The sequence below is a fragment of the Puma concolor genome, chromosome D2, assembly GCF_028749965.1.
Source record: "Puma concolor isolate L17-30 chromosome D2, mPumCon1.1.hap2, whole genome shotgun sequence".
Taxonomy (NCBI): domain Eukaryota; kingdom Metazoa; phylum Chordata; class Mammalia; order Carnivora; family Felidae; genus Puma; species Puma concolor.
The window spans coordinates 45,759,768-45,783,516 of NC_141677.1; positions in this window are offsets into that span (position 1 = coordinate 45,759,768).

Below are 23,749 nucleotides of genomic sequence, written 5' to 3' on the forward strand. Positions count from 1 at the left end.
TTTTTTTATTTTTTTAAAGGATTTATTTTGAGAGAGCCAGCAAGCGTGAGTGGGGGAGGGGTAGAGGGACAGAGAGAGTATCCCAAGCAGGCTCTGACCTACCTGTTCAGAGCCTGACTAGGGGGTTGGAACTCACCAACCATGAGATGATGACCTGAGCGGAAACCAAGAGGTGGACACTTAACCGGCTGAGCCACCTAGGCATCTCAGTTTTGTCTTTTTTTTTTTTTTTTTTTGCTTGCTTATTTTTGAGAGAAAGAGGGAGACAATCTGAAGCAGGCTCCAGTCTCTGAGCTGTCAGCACAGAAGCCCTATGTGGCGCTTGAACCCATGAACAGCAAGAGCCAAAGTCAGACGCTTAACCAACTGAGCCTCCCAGGCGCCCCCCACTTTTGTCTTCTTAAAAAAATCAGCATAGGATCTTATTTTATCAGTTTCTTCAGAGATTGTAAGCAGAGGTGCAAGCTGCATTTACTATAATTATTTAGATGACAGAGTACTGGGTGCTAATTAAGGGGTCATTATCATCAGAGGCAAAGGCTAAGATCAAAAAGCCGAAAGTGGTGCAGAGATGAGACCATTGCAAGATCTTCCTGTGGAAGAGTGCTGTGAACCCTCCTGGACCAAAGGATGCATTTTTTATGACCTAGCCTGGTTACTTGGCTGGGTCAGTGACTCCACATGAAGCTTAAATAGAAGAGTTAATTTTTTATAGAAAGAGATAATCCGTGGAGCCCATTTAGGGGCTTCTTGTGCAGTAGTTGTGTTATTGGAGCTTAGTAGAGTTAAATTCTTGCTGCTCAAAGAGTGATCCCTAGTCAGCAGCACGGCATACCCTGGAAGCTTAGTGGAAATGTGGAATCCCTGTCCCCAACTCCACTGAATCAGAATCTGCATTTTTAACATGATTCACCAGGTAACTGGCCCACACGTTAAAGGTCAACGGGCCCTGATTTTTGAAGTACACCTATAGCCTTTGACAGAAGTCTAATCTTTTTTGTTAAGATGGGGGAAAGGAGGAAGAGAAAACATTAAGAACCTATTATACATCAGGTACGATGCCAGCCTCTTCATTTGCATCCCTGCCTGTTATCCCTGTTTTACAGGTGAGGAAATTGAGAGGCTGGCATTTGCTCAACGTATGGTAACTAATAAAGAAATCAAACTTTTTCTTGAACATTGGATATCCATTATTACAGACATTGTTGAATCTGGTAGAAAATGGTACGTGATTTGAAGAGTAGGAAAGTGTGTGTGTTTAGTCTGTGGAAGCTTAGTATATTAATACTGAAGAGAGCTGTGCTGCGGCTCTCTGCTCTCCTGTGCCTCACACTAAAGACTGCCTACGCCAGGGCCCCTTCTGGAGGCAGTTCGGTCTCTGGGCCTTCAGGCCACACCACTCCCTTTACCTTTTACCTCCCTGATTCCAGTGAGGCAAGTGAATACCCTGAAAGCTCCACTCCATTCCAGTGCCGTGGCCCTGAGTCCCACACCAGAGTGAGCAATGTGGACTCCAGTATGAATAACACGTGGGAAAGCAGCTTTTTGGATGTTGGTGGTGGTTTTCCTTTGGTTTTCTTAGATCCCTCAACTTATACTCTGCCACCTGCCTATCCCCATCCCCCACCCTCTCTCCCTGCACCCCTCCCCCCATTGGTTCACTTCACTTCATTCAAATATGCTTCACGCACATATTAGGTAGCAAATGAGGGCTTTTTTGTTTGCTAGAATGCCTCGGTGTCTCATGTCTGATTTTTCTCCCCCATTAAATTATATTTATGGCAGAGACTAAAATCATAGATCTGAACCACACTTGTACCCTTTGATGCTACAGGCTGCCCTCCTGCATGCTGCCTGGAGGAGGGTAGAATCTCCACTACCTTGAGCTCCATCCACTCAGGTGGACTCATCCTTTGCTTCAGTAGAAGAAAGAAAATCCTGCCAGGAAAACTAATAGAAGAATCTGTTGTGCCATTGTTGGGTCTCTGTTGCAGCCAGGCCATGAGAACTGTCAGAACTGGAATTGCTAAGTAGAACTGTGTAATCTTTTTCTGATAATGTGTAGTACAATGTATCACAACTTTCAAAATTCACTTCAGAGAGCTTGAAGTCAGAAATGTCCACACTGGTTACAGGAAATGTTACCTTGTTTTAGGATGGGGAATCAGAATTTATAATAAAAATTATAAATCATACACTTGCACGTTGTGGTGATTGTATTACAGTGCCCTACAAAATGAGGGCCAGGCCCTGCCCTTACCTCCCTGACACTCCCCAAACCTTTCTGTTCTGCCCAGTATGGAAAAGGAACTTTTCAATCAATCTCCCATGGACCAGCCTGTTTTATTTATTTATTTTTTAATGTTTGTTTATTTTTGACAGAGAATCCCAAGCAGGCTCCGTGCCGTTGGCACAGAGCCCAAGGCGGGGCTCAGACTCCCAAACCATGAGATCATGACCTAAGCCAAAATCAAGAGTCAGACACTTGACCAACTGAGCCACCCAGGTGCCCCAACCTATTTTAAATTGTAACACCCCACTCCCAAATGCTATTTCTACTTTATTTTTCTTCAGGGCATTTATCTCATCTAACATATCTCATGTTTTTTTGTGTTTATGTTACATACGTATCTTCCCTATGAGGGAAGGGATCTTTGTCTCCTCTTGTATATCCCTACCTCATGAAAGAGTGTGTAGCAATAGTAGGTGCTCAATAAATATTTAATTGCCTGCCCCCCATTTGCTTCCTTTCATGTTAGATTGTGTCTTGAAAGGAAAGTGACTTGAAACTGTCAGTAGTAGTTGACTGGGTTTTCCCAAGGGAGAGAGGAGTGCTTTCTGGACTAACCTGTTCTTGCTTTGGATAGGTTTTCATCCTGAGAATTGAGAAGATGAATACTACTATAATCACAATTGTCTTGTTTTCCAGTATAATTGGAATATGTTCTCCTGAGATGGTGACATCCTTTGGGGAATAAACTGCTGTCTTGGTAGTTGAAAAGCAAAGCAAGGAAAATTCCCTGGGGACATGTTGCCTGACAAGGATTGGTACCCAGCAACCTCTAAAGGTCTGTCTGGCTACCTGACCCTTGTCTCCAAATAGCCATCTACTCCCCAGTGTCCTCACCCCTAATGTTCTATGATATTCCTCCTCCCCAACAAAAACCTTCCTGGGGCTTCCCATCGCCAAGACTAAAATCCAAAACCCATCTTGTGGCCTGTAAAGCCATGGGTGATCTGGCCCCTGACTACTCCTTATCCCTCTCCATCTTACCAATCCTGCCTCTGTCTACTAGAACCTGCCAAACCTGCTCCTGCTTCAGGCCTCTCAGCTGCTGTTCCCTCCACTAGTCCTGGAGATAAGCACATGACTCACTCCCTCACCTCTTTTAGGCCTCCGCTCAGGTGTCTCCTCAGTAGTGCCTACCCTGAGGTGCTATTTAAGTTAAATCCCTCACCCTGCCAGCCCAGCACTCTCTCTCTCCTTTCCCTGTCATTTTTCTTCGTGGCAGACTTCATGTTTGCTTTACTTATTAACTTGTTTATTATTTGTTTCCTTCTGCTAGAGTATAAACTCTATGAGGACAGGGATTGTTGACTTGTTCACTGCCATGCACCTAGCACACTTAGAATAGGACCTCACACACAGAAAGTAGGCTATAAATGTTGACTGAATAGCTCATAAGTTGTGTTCAACTTTTCTGTATCTCCACTAGTTTTTTGTGTGTACTTGACCTATCAATAAGAGTAAAAGGTACACTGAAACCTCCCAGTATAAGAGTAATTGTGTCAATTTCTCCCTGGGGTTCTATTTTTGTTTTTATACTTTGAGGATATTTTATTGGGCACACGCAAACTTAGAATTTTTTTTATAACATCCTGGTGGAATTGAAAGCCTTTTAAGTGCTTTGGGAGATTAATCACAAAAATCGCCTGAATTTTCCATCCTTCCCTGTATGCACACCTTTTGTAATGTGACTTTGCAGCTCCTCCCAGAATCTGGGTTGGCCCAAAGAACATGGCAGAAGTGATAGAGTTCTGAGCTTGAGTCTTAAGGAAACTTGAACGCGCCCACATTCTTTCGTGGACCTCCGCCTCTGCCATAAGAACAGGCCTGGGCTAGCCTGCTGAAGGCTGAGACACCACGTGGAAAAAAGCTGAGGTCATCCATGCCAGTCAACAGCCAGCAGACCCCAAACACGCAAGCCAAGCCAGGATTAGCATGGCCACCTACCTGACCTGCAGCTGCCCACAGATGTGTGTGTGAGCCCACCTGGGGCCAGGTGAACTGCCCAGCTGACTTTAGGCTCATGAACAATAACAAATAGTTCTATGTTAAGCGTCTGCATTTTGGAGTGGTTTGTTACACAGCATTATCGTGGCAACAGAGAATTGATGGTTAATGCCTCCTCATTTGGTTCTCAGCCTCAGAAAGGCTTTCCTGACTACCCAAACAAACTAAATCAGCCTCCCAGTCTATAATACCATGTATTATTTTCTCAGTAACACCTCACTCTCCAAAATGATTTGTTTACTTCGTTTTTCTCTGTCTCCCATACTAGACTGTCACCTATGTGAGGACAGAGACCTTGTCCGTTTTGTTCCCTGCTCTGTCCTCTGCACCCTGCGTGGTACTGCTCTGTCCTGCTGCGTGTGTCCACTGGACGCTGGAAATGTGGCTAGTCCAAGTTAAGATGTGCTGAAAATCTAAAATACACACTGGATTCCAAAAGCTTAGGGCCCAAAACAAAAGGATATAAAGTATCCAAATAATTTGTACAGTGATTAAATGTTTAAATGATAATATTTTAAATATATTGAAAGGGCGGGCCTACGCCGGCCGACTCCATCTTGTTCTGTGTCCTTCACCTTGACCACACCTCCTTCCCTTGAGTAAACCCCCCTCACCTGCCTAACAGGACTTGGACCCTTCCCCAGGACCCTTCCCCAGCCAATCGGCTGAGGCCATAGCCATTACCTCACCAACTGCCCCCAGGCCCCAGTAAAACCTTTGTCCTTTTGAAACTCGCTCTCTTTCCCTGGTATCTCACCGCTGCGTCGGTGCAGGTAGGGGATTGAGCTCGAGCTAGCTCGAATAAAGGCTCTTTGCTTTTGCATCGGACTCGGCTCCCTAGTGGTCTTTGGGGATCACGAATTCTGGGCATAACAATGTAAAGTAGACTGTCTTACTAAAAATTACTCTCATCTGTTTCTTTTTTTTTTTTTTTTAATTTTTTTTTCAACGTTTATTTATTTTTGGGACAGAGAGAGACAGAGCATGAACGGGGGAGGGGCAGAGAGAGAGGGAGACACAGAATCGGAAACAGGCTCCAGGCTCTGAGCCATCAGCCCAGAGCCCGACGCGGGGCTCGAACTCACGGACCGCGAGATCGTGACCTGGCTGAAGTCGGACGCTTAACCGACTGCGCCACCCAGGTGCCCCTCTCATCTGTTTCTTTCTACCTTTTTTAAAAAAATATTTATTTTTGAGAGGGGGGAGGGGCAAAGGGAGAGGGGGACAGAGGATCCAAAGCAGGCTCTGCACCCATAGCAGAGAGCCTTACACCAGCCTCAAACCCATGAGCGGCGAGATCATGACCCAAGCCAAAGTTGGGCACTTAACCAACTGAACCACCCAGGTGCCCCTCTTTTTACCTTTGTTAAGGTGACTACTAGAAAAAACAAATTTGTGACCTGTATTATATTTCTATTGGACCGTACTGATACAGAAGTTCAGTAAATGTTTATGGAAGAAAAATATTTGTTAAAGGCTTACTGAAAGAAATGAGAAATTAAGCCACAAAAAGACATAAAAACCTTAAATACATATTACTAACAGACAGGAATCAGTCTGAAAAGTCCATGTAGCATATGATGTTCGGGAAAAGACAACACTGTAGCAGTTGGTGGTTGCCAAGGGTTTACAAGGAGGAAGCTGGGAATAATGAATAGGTGACGTGTGGGGGAGTTTTTAGAGCGATGAAACGATTTTGTATGATACTGGAATGGTGGGTACATGCTATTATGCATTTGTCAAAACCCATAGACAAGACAAAGACTGAACCTCATGTAAACTATGGACTCTAGTTAATGCATCATATTGGTTCATTGATTGTAGCAAATATACCACACTAATTCAAGATAATAAAAATAAACTATGAGGGCAGGGATGGAAGTATGTGGGAGCTCTAATATACCCTCAATTTTTCTGTGAACCTAAAACTGTAAAAATTTTTTTTAAAGCTTTCAAAAAATGAATTCACCCAGGGCACCTGGGTGGCTCAGTTGATTAACTGTACAAGACTTGTTTTCAGCACAGGTCATGATGTCACAGTTTGTGAGTTCTGGCCCCACATCGGGCTCTGCCTGCTTGGGATTCTCTCTCTCTCTCCCCCTCTCTCTCTGCCCCTCCCATGCTTTTGATCCCTCTCAAATAAATAAACTAAAAAAAAAAAAAAAAATTCACCCTTGCACAGCTACCAAATAAAACCAAAATTTAACCACTTCCCTCTTTTAGAACAAGTTTGGTGACTCCCCATTGTCTACTAGAATAAGTTCACCCACTGCCTGACCCTTGCAGCCCCCATGACCTGGAAAGTCCTTCTTCCTCTCTACTTGTGGAACCCAATGAGTCATACACCCACCCATATAAATCGAACATACTCTATTCCTTGTTTCTATAAATTCTAAATGAAAAGTAGATACAGAAAAATGTGCATATGAAGGTTTGGTCATATTGGAGCTTTGTGCCTCTTTCTAAGTAAGTTTGGAAAATGGATATGGAAATGTTGAAAAAGAAGTCTGATAGCCACAGGCAGGCTAGGGATTAATATCCTTGAGATGGAAACAGTGGAAGCAGAACAAGGCTATTTAATGTCCGTGAAGATCTGCTGGGGCTCATCTCCCAGTAAGGAGTCAGTGGGATACTGTGCTGGGAGCAAGATCCATCCCAGCAGTGAGGTGGTATTAGCTGACTGCCTGCCTCCCGTGATAGGAGACAAGCCACTGGGCTGTCACCTGCTCTGAAAGCCAATCTGTCTCTGACTGCTGCTCACCCAAGCCAGGATACCAGGGTGATTGAGTTTCAGGTATTTCACTTCCAGAGCAGATGACAGTGTGGCAGTGGCATTTCCCTTTCTACCACCATATAGTGGGGCCTCAGGAGAACGCGTGAGAACGTGCGTGAAGTGTGCAGGAAGTGAGCAGGCTTCCAGGTGCTGTTTACAATGCAGATTTCCCCACCTCTCCTCCTTTTCAGGAATGTTCTAATTTCTGACCACTTTGCCAGTGGGAAACTTAAGGAATACCGAGCAAGGATAAATGACTTACCCAAGATCACTCAGCTACTTGACAGGTGTCTGTTTTTCTCCAAAGGTCATGGACATAAAGCATATGCTACCCTAGGTTGTTAACATCACACCGGGTAGAGGAACCCTATTCTTTTGCTGTCCTTTCCAGCCAGAGGTCCATGCCCCCTGGAAGAGTAAGGATCTTGTTAAGACCTCAGGGGTGTTTAGAGGAAGAGACCAGGTTGGAGTCAGAATGGTCTTGTGCCTGCGGGAAGGTTTAACAAACCTGGGAGATAATGTATCTGTGACCACTGAGGGTAGAGGGGCAGATGAGTGTCTACAAGGCCAGGCTAATTTACCAATAGGAGGCCAAAGCACTTTGTCTTAACCAGGTGATATACAATCTCTTTCCACCCCGTCCATCAGGTCCTCTGACAACATCCAGATGTTATTACTAGGATGGAGGTGGGGGGTCCTCTACCATAAGCTGTTTGTCCTCCCTTCTCTCTGTCACTCAGCCGATCCAGGGAATCCACAACTGACACTTGGGGCAGAGAAAACGCAGGAATTGGGATCTGTAAGAAATGCTTATGAATAACCTGGGCTGGCATTTCTTCAAGTGACAACTCCAGCGTTTGGGTGGGTAGGAGATCTCCTCAGTGAACCCTCACCCCTCTGTATACTCCCCCTGCCCCCCGAGCCCATAGTCTGGGCAGTTGGGCAGCTCTGAAGATTGCCTGGGCTGAGGGGCCTCTCCCAGGAGAATGGGAAAGAATTCTTTCCTTTGTGTAACTTGCTTCATTATATGAGTGTTACGGACTCCCATGGTTGAAAAATGATCATTCCTTTATTGGGTTTTCCCAGCTCCAGGCAAAAGCTTTTGGAAGGCCAGGCTGTGCCTGGGAGGATTTAGTGGATTAAAGAATTCTGAAGTTGGGGAATTGTGGGGACCTGGCTGCGTTCCAGGACCACAGTGGTGCCCTGGTCACCTCCACAGCCCCTCCCCAGCACACATGATTCCCCGGGCACGTGGAGTCATACCTGCACAATTGGGACCCCATATCCAGCCGGGGCACATGCCCCAATTTGCTCTCTCCCTGCAAGGATGAATGGAGAGAACGTGATGTTCCCATTCTAGAAAGAAGCAAGTTGATGTCTTGTGTCATCTCATCACAGGTTACTCCATGCGCAGGGCTTCGAACAGTGCATGGCAGAATGTCAGCCCTCCTCCCAAAGTGACCGCGGGCACCATTATCATCGTTAGCAGCTGGGCTGGGCAAGGAACCCGACTTGATAAGATTTTGGCACTAACCCTGACCAACTATCGAATGTGTACAGGGAAACTCACGCCAAGGCTTTTGAAAAGCACTCGCTGTGACACCCTTTTGTGTCCTCCGCAGGCGCAGTAGCCGAGCGAGTTACGTTAAGGCCGCACGGCCAGAGAAACCCAGCCTCGCGGTGGTCAGGGCTACCCGAGGACACCTGAGCCCTAGCGGCCGCCTGGCTAAGGAGCTGCGGGCCGGGTTCCAGCCTAGGAGGACCTGGGCGGGGCCTGGGCTTGGCTCCGCCCAAGCGCGGCCCAGCCGGTGCTCCACCTGTGACCTGGATTCCCCAGTGCTAGGAGGGGGCGGAAGGCAGCGCCGCCGGGGTCCTCAGCCTGTAGCGTGCAAATAAGGGTCTCTTGATTGGGAAAACTCCAAATCCTGGTATCGGTGCACAAAGCAGTCTTTTTAAAGCGAGTGGCCAGGGCTGTGTAATAATTTACCGCGTTTGTCTACGCACTCCTGCCTCTCTCTTTTAGACCTACAAATGTTTACCCTGTTCCCACCCAGGCCGAATGCCGGTTTGTTTATTAATCCCAGAGGTTTCAGCCGGTTTTCAAAGACACAGATCCGGGCCTAGAAGGAAGCTTCAAAACATTAACATTTCAAATGAAAGCGCTCCGGAGTTGTGGGGGAGGGGTGCGGAGTGGGGGCTGATGCCTCGGCTGCTGGTACCAGGGGCTCCACTTTGCCTGGGGGCGGGACCCTATATTTACAAGACAGAAGGCGCCGCTTGGGGCCGCCTTTGTTGTGCGGATGACCTCGCGGGCACTTCCAAGACTGATCGATGGCCTGGGGGGGCTAAGCGGGGCTGTCCGGCCGCGGCCCGGGGAGCGGATGTGGTGTGATGAGCAAAGGCCCATCCAGGAGCTGCACGGGGCCGGAGACCGCGTTGGGGACGCTTTCGCCCGAGCGCACCCGCTTTGCTGTCCCGCGCGGTGCTTGGGAGCGGTTGGGGGACTACCTAGCGGCGGCGGGATTGGCCCGTCCACCTCCACCTGGTCATTGATCTCTTCACTCGAGGTTTCTGGCTTAGCTAGAACTGCTCCTGTCACCCGGCACCGCCGTTCCTCCTGCCCACTGAGTCCCATCGCGGTGCGGCCTATGACGCTCCAGAAAGGAAGCGTGGGTGCGAACCCGCGGTCGGGAGCTGGCCCTGGGCGCCCAAGGCCGCCTGGCGGCGCGTCACGAGCTGCCATACCCATCCAGCCACGCTTCGCGCCATCCGGGCCTTTACATCCAGGTACATGATTCCTGAACATCTTTGCCGCACCCAGGTCTCCAGCGGTCACTTCTGCGTTGCTTCCTCCGTCCCGCTGAAGCTGATGTACACAACAAACCGGATGCCTCGGGGCCCGGAGTCTTCTCCGCCCTCAAAACCCTTAGCGACCCCTAACAGAGAGCTCCTTGAAATTGTGGTTACATTTATAATTAGCTGTGCGCCCTTGGCCTCCCCAGGCCTTGGCTTCCCTCGCGACAGGGTCCGGGGTCTCCTCCAGAGAATGAATGTTTGCATGCGGGGTCTCCCGTACTCACCTCAGGCTGTGCATCCTCTCCTCCGGAATCACAGAGATACTTCCCAGAGGACCCCTGGGATTATGGAAAGGGAATGACGTGACAGTTTTGGTAAAATGAGGGCAATTTATACCAGTCCCCCCTTACCCCCCGCCAAGGGTTTTAGGAGGTAGCTCTGAGTTAGTGGCCACCGACTTCAGGCTCTGTTGATAAATTGCAAGGTCCTATCCCAGCCGGCTTTTGAGTTTTATTTCGCTCTGTCCAGAAACTGCAGTGGGTCTCCTGACATTGCAGAGACTCCACAGTACTCTCAAACTTTGAGGAAAGGATGTGCTCTGTTAACTCAGTGCCCTGAAAAATACACGTGGTCTCCCAATTTCGCACCTGGCTTCAGGCTCCAGGCCATGAAATTTGTCCAGGTCCAGGTTTAAGAATCCTGTTCCAGAACCTTCCCAGGCTCCACTTATTAATCCTCCTTTCTCCTGCCAAGCTGGCTTACCTGTTATTCTCCAGCAGGTGTCTGGGCCATGCAGCTTCCATGTTTTTGTATAGCAGTCAGCTGCCTACAGGAATGCCCCCACTTGAAGTTCTTTCCCCACACTCTCCCCTGCAGCCAGGGGTCATCACCCCTCAACTGCTACAGGACTGGTTGAACCTTCTACCTGCAGCCTACTGCCTCCTAGCCTTTGTCTTCATTGGGTTTGTCTCAGTCCCCATGACTGACACCACTTGGGACAGGGCCTTGACTTCCCTCTTCTGTGTCCCCTCTCCACCCCTTCAGTCCAGCCCACTCTCAGAGTTTATCAGGTTGCAGTGGTGACTTTTGGACCCATTTGATGACTTGACCTTCAAGATAATCTCCCAAGTGCCAAGGATGGTTCAGAACTTGCCAGAAGACACACAGAATAAGTTCTTTTTTTGTAAGTTTGTTTTTTTTTTAGTAATCTGTGATTACTAAAGGGACAAAGGCAAAAGGAAAATAAATTTCCTTACTACTTACAGCCCATTGACAAGTCCTTGAAATAAGCAGAGTGACCTTCCTCCAAGAAATCAGCTGCCTCCATGTTGACACTTTGCTAAGGGCAAAGGGCAATCTTAGCCTGACGCCCCAGAATCCTATGAGTCTACTTTAAACATATAAAAATTCCTTTGGAAGCTTCCTTTGTCTCTATCTGGCAAGATGTATGTTGGCAATTATACTCCAAGCATATGGCCCACTGATACACATCTGAAGGGTCTAGGACCCATTTGATGACTTCACCTCCAAGATAATCTCCCTAATGCTGCTTTGGTGCCACCAAGGATGGTTCAGAAATCTCCAGAAAGCACACAGAATAAATCCTTTTTTTTTTTTTTAAGTTTATTCATTCGAGGGAGGGAGAGAGAGGGTGGGAGGGGCAGAGAGAGAGGGAAAGAGAGAATCCCAAGCAGGCTCTGCGCTGTCAGCTCAGAGCCTGATGGGGGGCTCGAACTCAAAAACCATGAGATCATGACCTGAGCCAAAATCAAAAGTCAGACACTTAACCACCTGAACCACCCAGGTACCTCCCCCCATTGTTTTAAGTTTATTTTTATTTATTTTGAGAGAGAGAGAGAGAGAAGCGTTTGCTCACGTGCATGCGCACGCACACACACACACACACACACACACACAAACACACACACACACACACACAAGGTGGGGAGGGGGGCAGAGAGAGAGGGAGACAGAATACCAAGGAGTCACTGCACTGTCAGCACAAAGCCTGATGTGGAGCTCAAATTCATAAGCAGTGACATCGTGACCTGAGCCACCCAGAATAAATTCTTAAGCACCAGAAACTCTGCAGGATTCTTTTGCCTACAACAAGCAGCAGGGCTGGAGAACTATTTGGGGTGTCCCAAATTGAGGTCTCTGCTAATATTCTGTGGGCTACTCTGAGCTCAGTGGAGTAAAACCACCAATAGGTGTTGATGGAGGACTACTGCAGGCCAGGCATCAGGTGGAGTGATAGAGGTATAAAGAGCCTGTGGTCTAGAAGATGTCAGCCATACTGTCTGCTCTCAAGCAGCAGTTCTTGAGCTTCTCTCCCCACTGAACCAGTTTCTCCTTCCTCTATGAACCTTTACTTTCCTCTCTTGGGGCACTTACTCCACTATCATCTGTTAGTTTTTTTTTCCTTATGTTCTATGTGTGTTTCTTTTTATTCTGGTTGATATTGATCTGAGTTCTTCAATTTGGTATTCCTAGCCCCTAGCACACTTTTTTTTTCTTTAAAAAATTTTTTTTAATTTTAATTTTTTAAAATGTACATCCAAATTAGTTAGCATATAGTGCAACAATGATTTCAGGAGTAGATTCCTTAATGCCCCTTACCCATTTAGCCCATCCCCCCTCCCACAACCCCTCCAGTAACCCTCAGTTTGTTCTCCATATTTATGAGTCTCTTCTGTTTTTTCGCCTCCCTGTTTTTATATGATTTTTGTTTCCCTTCCCTTACGTTCATCTGTTTTGTCTCTTAAAGTCCTCATATGAATGAAGTCATATATTTGTCTTTCTCTGACTAATTTCACTTCGCATAATACCCTCCAGTTCCATACACATAGTTGCAAATGGCAAGATTTCATTCTTTTTGATTGCCGAGTAATACTCCATTGTGTGTGTGTGTGTGTGTGTGTGTGTGTGTGTGTGTGTGTGTGTGTGTGTATATATATATATATATATACACCACATCTTCTTTATGCATTCATCCATTGATGGACGTTTGGGCTCTTTCCATACTTTGGCTGTTGTTGATAGTGCTGCTATAAACATGGGGGTGCATGTGTCCCTTTGAAACAGCACACCTGTATCCCTTGGATAAATGCCCAGTAGTGCAATTGCTGGGTTGTAGGATAGTTCTATTTTTAGTTTTCTGAGGAAGCTCCATACTGTTTTCCAGAGTGGCTGCACCAGCTTGCATTCCCATCATTTGTTAGTTTTATCAGGACTCACAAGAGCCAGACTGGTACCCACCTAACGGAAGGCCACCAAACAGGTGATGGTCAGGATAGCCTCCCACCCTGACTCTCAAAAGACATCAAGGAAAGGGACAGGATTCCAAAGCTAGGCACTGGCCGATCTGGGGTGGTTGGCCCTGGGGACTCTAACATGTGTTTTTTTAATTTGGTTTTCTTTGTTTGTTTGTTTGTTTGTTTGTTTGTTTGTTTTTGGTGTAGCAGGATATAAAAATTATACCTAGCTCTCAGACCTTGGTTTCAAATACCATTCTGCAATAAAAGGAACCAGAGACTCCTGGAGAAATGGCTGATTGCAGGACTGGGGCAAGAAATGTGTAAGACTGTGTAACTGAACCAATGTGAGTTCATTCCTGGGTGAGTCTGAAATTGCACCAGGTTGAGTTGTTGCACAAAGAAAACTTTTTTTAAATGTTTATTTTTGAGGAGGGGGGCAGAGAAAGAGGGGAACAGAAGATCCGATGCAGGCTCCGCTCTGACACCAGAGGGCCCAACACGTAGCTGTAACTCCCAAACCGCAAGATCATGACTTGAGCTGAAGTTGGACACTCAACTGACTGAGGCACGCTGGTGCCCCAGAAAACTTTTATTTGCAGCAATTAAGATCACAGGGAATGGCTTCCAAAGCTGAGACTGCTTGAGCAAGGGTGGGTAACTTCCTTTTATTTAGGGTTAGGATGAATATTTAGACAGGGAAGCCTTGTCATAGGTTAGAGGCAGGCATAGGGGTTGCACATGCGCCTTAAGGAAACTTGCCTATACACATTGTATGTTATGTAAATGTTCCTCTTTGGGCAGAGATTTTAGCATTATAATGAGATAAAGGTAACTGTCAGTCATTCTGCAGGTCACTCTATGGTCCATCTACACAGGTATGAGCCAAGGGTTAAGTTCAAATTGGTCTGGGTGGTTTGGGCTGGCTGGAGGTCTTGTCAGGGCAGTCGCTGTGACTCAGAGGGCAGTTTGCTTTCCATTTGCCTGAGTTAAGAGGAAGCCAGAAAGAAGAGTTTAAGGGAAAATGTGGGACAAAGGTCAGTGAGGACAAGCAGGTGGACAGTGCAGGTCAGGTCTTGGGGTCTAGCTGGTGACAGTAAGCCTGGAGTATCCCCTAGTGTCAGAAAGGAAGTACTGAAAAATGAACAAAATCCCACCAATGCTGGACGTGTCCGAGGGACACAGACGCCAACTGAAAGAGCTCCTGATGGCTAAAACTGGAGGAACCTGAGTGATATGAATAGCGCTGGATTATATATAACCCAAAATATAAAATAAATATCCATGAGTCATGCTGATATAAACGATTGAAAAAATAAATACATGGAAAAGAAGAGACAAATCTTCCATGCAGAAGAATTCCAAATGATGTATGTTGCTGGTATGAGTAGGATAAATCTTGCAATTATTTTTCTGTGCAATGCTGCTTCTGGGTTTCAGCTGTAATCTGACCTTTGGACACGCTGGGTTTTATCTCTAGTTCGGTGTGTAGTTCTCAGTCTTGGCTGCAAGTTAGAACCTCTTTGGGAGCTGCTAAGACCCAAATTAAATTGCACCACAGACCAATTAAATAAAAATTCTGGGCATGGCCAAATGTCCATCGATGGATGAATGGATAAAGAAGATGTGGCATATATATATATATATATATATATATATATATACACACACACACACACACACACATATATATATACACATATATATATGATGGAGTATTACTCGACCACGAAAAAGATTGAAATCTTGCCATTTGCAACTACGTGGACGGAACTAGAGGGTATCATACTAAGCGAAATTAGCCAGTCAGAGAAAGACAAATATATGACTTCATTCATATGAGAAATTTAAGATACAAAACAGATGAACATAAGGGAAGGGAAGCAAAAATAATATAAAAACAGGGAAGGGCACAAAACAGAAAAGACTCTTAAATATGGAGAACAAACAGAGGGTTGCCGGATGCGTTGAAGGAGGGGGGATGGGCTAAATGGGCAAGGGGCATTAAGGAATCTACTCCTGAAATCATTGTTGCACTATATGCTAACTAACTTGGATGTAAATTAGAAAATAAATAAGTTATTTAAAAAAATTAAAATTAAAATTAAAAAAAAATCTGGGCCTGCAATCCAGAGATCCAGTAGGTTTTAAGATTCCCCAGGTGGTTCCAATGTGCAACCAAGGTTGACAGCCACAGTTCCAGGGGTAGGCCTGGAGCCAGTACCAGTGAGATTGGCCTCCTTTTGCAGGTGACTGGCTCCATGGTCTCTAAGGGGTCTTCAGGCATGAGGTGACTCCTCAGACATACCAGGCTGAGTGTGGTTAGGAGTACTGTAAACCTCACTGAACTTGTAAGAATCCTGTTCTCTCATCACTGCCTTAACTTGCACCCAAGAAATGGTAAGCCTATGAATTCAACTGATACTGTGATTTTATCAAATTACTGTTCAAACATTGGGTCTGCTTTTTGGCTCCCTCATCCTGTGACTACAAGAGGTTAGCGATTCTTTTAGCACAATCATAGAAAGTCCCTGGGCTGTTCCTTAGATTAAGAATTTACAGCATTTTCCTTCTTTCTCTTTCTTTTTAACCTTGACACAATCTCAGACTTCCTTTTTTGTTTGTTTCTTTTCCAGAACCATTTGAGAATAAGTTGCTGACATGATCATCCTATAATACTAGAATTCAGGCTCTCTCAACCAGGGTTCCTCAGCTGGATGACAGAAGAGGAGAAAATGATTTGAGTGACTATTCCAGTTCTCCCACGGATGTTATACGATTAGCAGCATTATGCTAAGGAGAGAGTTAATGCATATTATATTTGGAATGCCTTCAGATACTAGGGCTTACTTCTCTCATAGAAAATTAAATGTGGGAGCGCTTGGATGGCTCACTCAGTTAAGCGCGTGACTCTTGATTTTGGCTCCAATCTCACAGTTCGTGAGTTCGAGCCCCACATTGGGCTCTGTGCTGACCCACAGAGTCTGCTTGAGATTCCCTCTCTGCCCCTCCCCCACTCCCTCGCTCTCTCTCGAAATAAACTTTGGAAGAAAAAAAATGACGGAAAGATGGGTAGATAGATAGACATACAGAGAGACAGGGTGTGTGTGTGTGTGTGTGTGTGTGTGTGTGTGTGTGTGTGTGTGTTTCCTACTGCTATCCAAGGAGCCTGGAAGAGCAGAGTCCTAATAGCAATGAGCACACATAGCACCCAGAAATACCATTTCCCCTAAAAGGATCCAGTGTTCTATAGAGAAATGGCAGATTCCAGACTTAGAGCAGGAAACATACAAGATGAGCCCAAAACATTTTTTTTTATTTTTTAATGTTTATTTATTTTTGAGAGAAAGAGAGAGAAAGTGGGGGAAAGGCAAAGAGAGGGAGACACGGAATCTGTAGTGGGCTCCAGGCTCTGAACGCTCTGTTCTGATGCGGGGCTTAAACCCACGAACTGTGAGATCATGACCTGAGCCAAAGTCGGACACTTAACCAACAGCCTCTCAGGCACCTCCCAAAACATCTTTGTAAACCAGAAAGCAAAGACTTGCTCAAGAATGTTGGGAACATGTCAAACAGACCTATGAGCCAGTATGAAGGGGCTCCACTGATCAAATCTGGGACAATTTGAGCCAGTCAAAATAAAAAATCACATTAAGAAAATATATCCCATTGAAATAAAATAGGAAAGCACAAGTCTGTATGATATGCATTGATAAATGAGTAAATTGATGAGGAACGGGGTACTTAAAGAATTTCAAAATATCCACCAAATACTTATTAATTTCAAAGGGAAAACAGTGCTTTACAGTGGGAAGCAGACACCCACGAACCGTGAGATAATGACCTGAACCTAAATCAAGAGCCGGTCGGTTAACCAACTGAGTCACCCAGGCACCCCCATCTTTTCACCTTGAGAGCTGTGAGTTCACACTCATACCTACAGTTCCCAATCCAACGTCACAGGATTTATGTTATTTTTTTCTTTCCCTATTTGTAACTCACTCTTCTGACAGTGAGAAGCCTGGCTCCAATTATCCTTAATATATTTACTTATGTGATCAATCCCCTGTATGCAAACCATCTTCCAGCACTACTCCCACCCCCACATGAGCACAGATGCCTTCCTCAAATACACTTGGACTCCAACTCCCCCACGCCAGTCTGTCTTTCCCACATGGATGCCTTCTTCATCCTTCTCAGGCTCTGAAAACCCATGCCACTCTTCCCTTGTATGTATACGCCCTCCTCACTCTGCTCAGGGTCTGGGACACCACATCCGAGCTGTCCCTCCATATCTTTTGTAAATTTAAAATAGATCTGCAAATTCTTTGATATTCTCCCTTCAGAAGGTGTAACCTATTTACCCCCTCCTTGACTATGGGTTGGATTTAGCAACTCACTTTTTTTTTTGAATGTTTATTTATTATTGATAGAGAGAGAGAGAAGGAGGGAGAAAGAGAGCACATGTGGGGAGGGGCAGATAGAGAGGGAGAGAATCCCAAGCAGGCTCCACACCAGTGTCAGCATGGAGCCCAATGTGGGGCTCGAACCCAGGAGACATGAGATCATGACATGAGCCAAATCAAGAGTCAGATGCTCGGGCACCTGGGTGGTTCAACTGGTTGAGTGTCTGACTTTGGTTCAAGTCATTATCTCGAAGTTCCTTGTGTCAGGCTCTGTGCTGATAGCTCAGAGCCTGGAGCCTGCTTCAGATTCTTTGTCTCCCTCTCTCTTTGCCCTTCCCCCCACTCTCAAAAATAATATACATTAAAAAAAATTTTTTTAAAGAGTCAAATGCTTAACTGATGCCATATGACTGTCTAAGCTAGTTCATTTTTTAAAAGATCTCTTCTTCCTGGCTCACTCTCTGGGATCACTGGCTCTCAGGGAAGCCGGTTGCCATTTTGTAAAGCTACTCAACAGTCCTGCGGAGGGAGTCATGTGTGGATAGGCCACATAGAAAGAAATCAGCTTGTTAGCGTTGACTTTCAGGCATGAAGTGAGCCACTGTAGAAGCAGATCCTCAAGCCTCAGCCAGGACTTCAGATTATTTTAGCCCTCAGCTGTCAATTCTGCCAGGCTAGGCCCTAGACATTGCGGAACAGAGACAAGCCAGAGAATTCAAGTCTGAATTCTCAACTCACAGAACCTGTGAGATAGTAAATGATGATTGTTCTAACCTACTAGGTTTGAGGGTAATTTCCAATGCAGCACGAGAGAGTATGCTTCATTACCCTGCTCAGTTTATGACATCCTCACTGAGCTACCCATCTGCAGCGCTGTCCTTCTCACCCTTCTCAGTCTCTGACACCTATGCCAGGCCACCCTCCTCCACAAATGCTCTCCTTATCCCTTCAGTCACCAGTACCCCACTCTGTGCCACCAACACTCCTTCCACTCCAGGTACGAATGTCTTCCTTCCTCTGTCCTACCTCATGCCTTTAGGATTGAATTTTCCAGGAATGTAAGGGAAGAGATGAGATGAGATGAGATGAGATGAGATGAGATGAGATGAGATGAGATGAGATGAGATGAGAAGAGAAGAGAAGAGTAAAAATAAACAGAAGTAGAAGAGGTATAAAAAGTTATGACCTTGTGCTTCTCAATCACCTTCCTTCAATTGTCCAGCAGAGTCCAAACCAATGGCATCACCCGCAGTCCTTGAATTCCTTCTTTCCTCTATGATGTTTTCTGATGTCAGTCACTAAGAGCCCCAGAGCCTTGCCTCAGTGGATATTTCATTACAGGTAACCCTATGCAATAGTTAAGTCAGTGATTTCATCACCACATGACAGAACCTGCAAGTTCCCATCCCTAAATAATTACTGTTAGTTATCTATTTGTGCATAACAAATTACTCTACAATTTAAGGTATCGAAACAACACATACTTATTATCTCACAGTGTCTGTGGGTCAGCATCTGGGCACAGTTTATCTGTATCTTCTATGTCAGTGTCTCTCTCAAGGTGGCAATCAAGGTATCAGTCAAGGCTGTGGGATTATCTGAAAGTTGACTCAAGAAGGATCTATGTTCAAGGTTTCTTACCTGGTTGCAGACAGGATTCAGTTCCTTATGAACTGTTGATTAGTTCCTTGCCATTTGGACCTCTCTAACATGACAGCTTGCTTCATTAAAGCATGCAAAAATAGAAGGTCATGGGGCAAGATGGACGTCACAGTCACAGTCTTTTGTAACTTAATCATCCCATCACTTTTGCATATTCTATTTGTTAGAAGCAAGTCACTAGATCTGGATCACAACTAGCTTAAATACAGGAGGGGAGGAGCTTTGGGAACCATCTTAAAGTTTTTTATTTATGTTTATTTATTTTTGAGAGACAGAGACAGAGTGTGAATAGGGGAGGGGCAGAGGGAGAGGGAAACACAGAATCTGAAGCAGGCTCCTGGCTCTGAGCTGTCAGCACAGAACCCAAGGCAGGGCTCCAATCCACGAACCGTGAGATCATAACCTGAGCCGAAGTGGGACTTAATTGACTGAGCCACCCAGGTGCTCCTAAAAACTGGAGCTTAATACTATGAAGCCATTGTTTGAAAAGCAGGATATCTATATTTGCTCATTTGGAAAACTGTCAACAATATATTACTAACTGAGAAAAGCAAATTCTAGAACATGAACCTGTTCTGAACAAAAATTCAGTTACATTTAATCCCAAGAAGTTATCAACTTTTCAAGTATCCAGGAACAAAATCCAGCACAAGACCATAATGGGGAAAAAATAAAACTTCAAAGTTATATGTTTATGAAATTTGGACATTTTTATTTTATTTTATTTTATTTTTAATTTTTTTTTCAACGTTTTTTTATTTATTTTTGGGACAGAGAGAGACAAAGCATGAACGGGGGAGGGGCAGAGAGAGAGGGAGACACAGAATCAGAAACAGGCTCCAGGCTCCGAGCCATCAGCCCAGAGCCCGACGCGGGGCTCGAACTCACGGGCCGCGAGATCGTGACCTGGCTGAAGTCGGACGCTTAACCGACTGCGCCACCCAGGCGCCCCAATTTTATTTTATTTTTAAAGTAGGCTTCACAGGGGCATCTGGGTGGCTCAGTTGACCAAGCCACTGACCCTTGATTTCTGCTCAGGTCATGATCCCAGGATCAGAATCATGGAATTGAGCCCCACATAGGGCTCAGCGCTGAGCATGGAGCCTGCTTAAGATTCTCTCCCTCTTGACCTCTGCCCCTCTGCCCTGCTTGTGCTTGCTCTCTCTCTCTAAAATAAAAAATGATAATAATAATAATAATAATAATAATAATAATAATAATAATAAAGTAGACTCCACACCCAACGTGGTGCTTGAATCATGACCCTGAGATCGTGCTCCAAGAACTGAGCCAGCCAGGCACTTCAAATTTGGAGTTTTGGGGTTTTTTGTTTGTTTGTTTTTTTATATGAGTTCAAAAACTCATAACCCTGAGATCAAGAGTTGAATGCTTTACCAACTGAGCCAGCCAGGTGCTCCAAACTTGGAAAAATTTTAAAGAGAATTAAAGTAATATCCCAGAACACATTGGACAGCCCAAAGAGAATCAGTATTGAGGGTTCTACCCCTTCTATGCAGAAGGAACTTTATTGGTTTTCTCTGCTATGTTGCACATTATCTCAAAACTTAGTGACTTAAAATGATGGCAACAATTTTATTATTATCTCTCCCTGTGCCTGTTGATGGGGCTCAGCAGGCAATTCCCAATGGCATCTCTCGTGTAGTTGTAGTCAAACCATGGCTGGGGCTGAGTCTTTCTCATGGCTGGAACCTCAGCGAGGGTTTCAGCTGGCTCACCTGTCTGTTGCCTGGCATCTGGATTTCGTCTCATGAATGTCCTAAGAGGAGACAGGCAGACAGAAGCTGATCTGCTTTTATGACCCAGTCTTGAAACTCATGGCACATCACTTCTCTATTCTACTGGTTGAAAGCAAATTACTAGGGGCAGCCTGTATTCATGGGAAGGGGAATTAGACTCCATTCCTGATGGAGAGGATCTTCAAGAATTTGTGGACATATTTTAAAAACCACCACAAGAGTCATTAAAGGAGACTGCTCTGGGCTCTGCAAGCAAAGGCTTCCTGGGCAAACACAATGGCAGCTGAATGATGGGGAGGGCACACATCAACTTCAGGAGACACAGAAGTGGTGATGGGCCCTGGACATGCAGTGGTGTAGGGCACAGAGCAGAAGTCCATCTGCTGTGCCCAGCACTGGACCTCATCCTGGGTGCCCGATTTGCCCATTACTCAAGTAGGCCCCTTCCTGGGCAGTGAAGTCTGACCTGGCAAAGGACTCAGACAGACCTGTTTCCCAGCCCAGTTATGCTGCTACTATCTCTCAAACTTGGATAAGCTACCCCCTATCTCTAGGGGTTATATCAGCCAGAGTCCTAGCAGAAAACAGATGACACACTCAACTGAGTAATCTGAGGAGAGTTTAATAAAAAGACTGTTTACAAAGGTGTGAATAAGGTGTAGAGTAACCACTGGGGGATTGTGCAGTACTCTGACTGGGGACTAGGGACTAGGAACAATAGGGCTGTCTGTCACCTCCCCTGGGCCTGAAGGACAAAACCTGGAGACAGAGAGGCTGTGTGGAGGGCTACCCTACAGGCGGTGGAACCATGGGTGGCAGGACAAAGCCAGCCAGTGGGAGTTCTGCAGTGGGAACTGGGAACAAACTTGTCACGTGCTCTCTCTCCATTGTAGTGCCTCCTGCAGGTGCACCCAACTGGCCAAACCCAAGGGGAAGCCCCAGGAGGAGTGCGCTGGCTAATTCTGTCTTGACAGCTCAGCCTCTGGGGCACACAATGGTTGGAGAAGGGTGGGAAGCTGATCTGGAGGGGCAAATAGAAGATGCCAGTCACAGAGATTAAATGGAAAAATGAATGAAAACTGGCCCAGAGAAGACACTCTGTAGCCCTAAGTTCCAATACTCTGTTCAAAAGATGTAGAAAAGGTGGCGTTTCCAATTCACTGGGCTCTACCTTGCATTAAAATGCATTTGTGTTGGGGTGCCTGGGTGGCTCAGTCGGTTGAGTGTCTGACTCTTGATTTAGGCTCAGGTCGTGATCTCACGGTTTGTGAGTTCAAGCCCCTTAATCAGGCTCTGCATACCAAGCCTGCTTGGAATTCTCTCTCTGCCTCTTCCCTGCTTGAGCTCACAAGCGTGCTCTCTCTCTCTCTCTCTCAAATTTAAAAAAAAATTAAAAATCCATATGAGTGTGTCCTAACACAAAGCGTTTAAATAAATGAATGTTGGTTGTTTCCCCATAAGGAGGAAAGGCAAACATAGCCTGCTTGAGGCATATCACAGCCTTTAGCAGCATCTAGTGGTGGTTTAATGCATGGAAAAATGTAGGATTCAGGATATCCCTATCAAGCCATTACAAACCTCAATAATAGTTTCCATCCAAATTTCATGAATTATTCAGGCTTCCCAGAATTTGGACACCACAGTTTAAATCAAAACTTCCTTGGAACCCATCTAAAGATGTAACCAGGCAAAAAGCACTGGCAGAAGATTCAGAATAAATTTCATAATCATAGTGAGATGTGCTGCCTGACAAAAATAAAAACTGATGGGGGCTCCTGGGTGGCTTAGTTGGTTAAGCGTCTGACTCAGGACTGTTTGGCTCAGGTCAGGATCTCATGGTTCATAAGTTGGAGCCCTGCATTGGGCTCTGTGTTGACAGCTCAGAGGCTGGAGCCTGCTTCAGATTCTGTGTCTCCCTCTCTCTCTGACCCTCCCCCACTCTCTCTCTCTCTCTCTCTCAAAAAATAAACATTAAAAATAAACAAAGAATAAATAAATAAAAACTGATGGAGAAGAGACCTCTCCACTCCCATGTTCATTGCACAACAGCCAAGTTATGGAAACCTAAGCATCGCTGAATGGGAGAATGGATAAAGAAGATATGGTAGATCATATGACGGAATATTTTTCTGGCAGAAGAAAGAAGGAAATCCTGCCATTTGTGACGATATGGATGAAACTTGGCAACAGTATACCAAGTAAGATAAGTCAGACAGAGGAAGACAAATCTTGTATGAGATCTCTCATATGTAGAATCTAAAACAAACAAACTCAAAAAGACAGGGGCTGAGTTACCTGGGTGGCTCAGTCTGCTGACCCTTGGTTTAGGCTCAGGTCATCATCCCAGGGTCGTGGGATCGAGCCCCATGTTGGGTTCTGCACTAAATTCCATTTAGCTCATTGCCCCACCCATTTCCCCTCCAGCAACCCTTAGTTTGTTCTCTGTACTTAAGAGTCTCTTATGGTTTGCCTAATTCTCATTTTTTTAATTGAGATATAGTTGACATGTAACGTGGTGTAAGTTTAAGCTGTACAACATATTGATTTGATGCATTTATATTGCAACATGACTGTCACTGTAGTGTTAGTATCTCTGTCATGCCACACAATTATCGTTTCTTCTACTGATGGGAACAATTAGGATCTAACCTCTTAGCAAGTTTAATGTTTACAATATGTGATACAGTTTCGTTGTCTGTAATCACTGTACTGTGTCTTAGACCTCCAGGAAACACTTACCTACTATTGCAAGCATGTACCCGTAAGCAATATCTCTCCCATTCTCCATCCTCAGCTCCTTTCTTTAA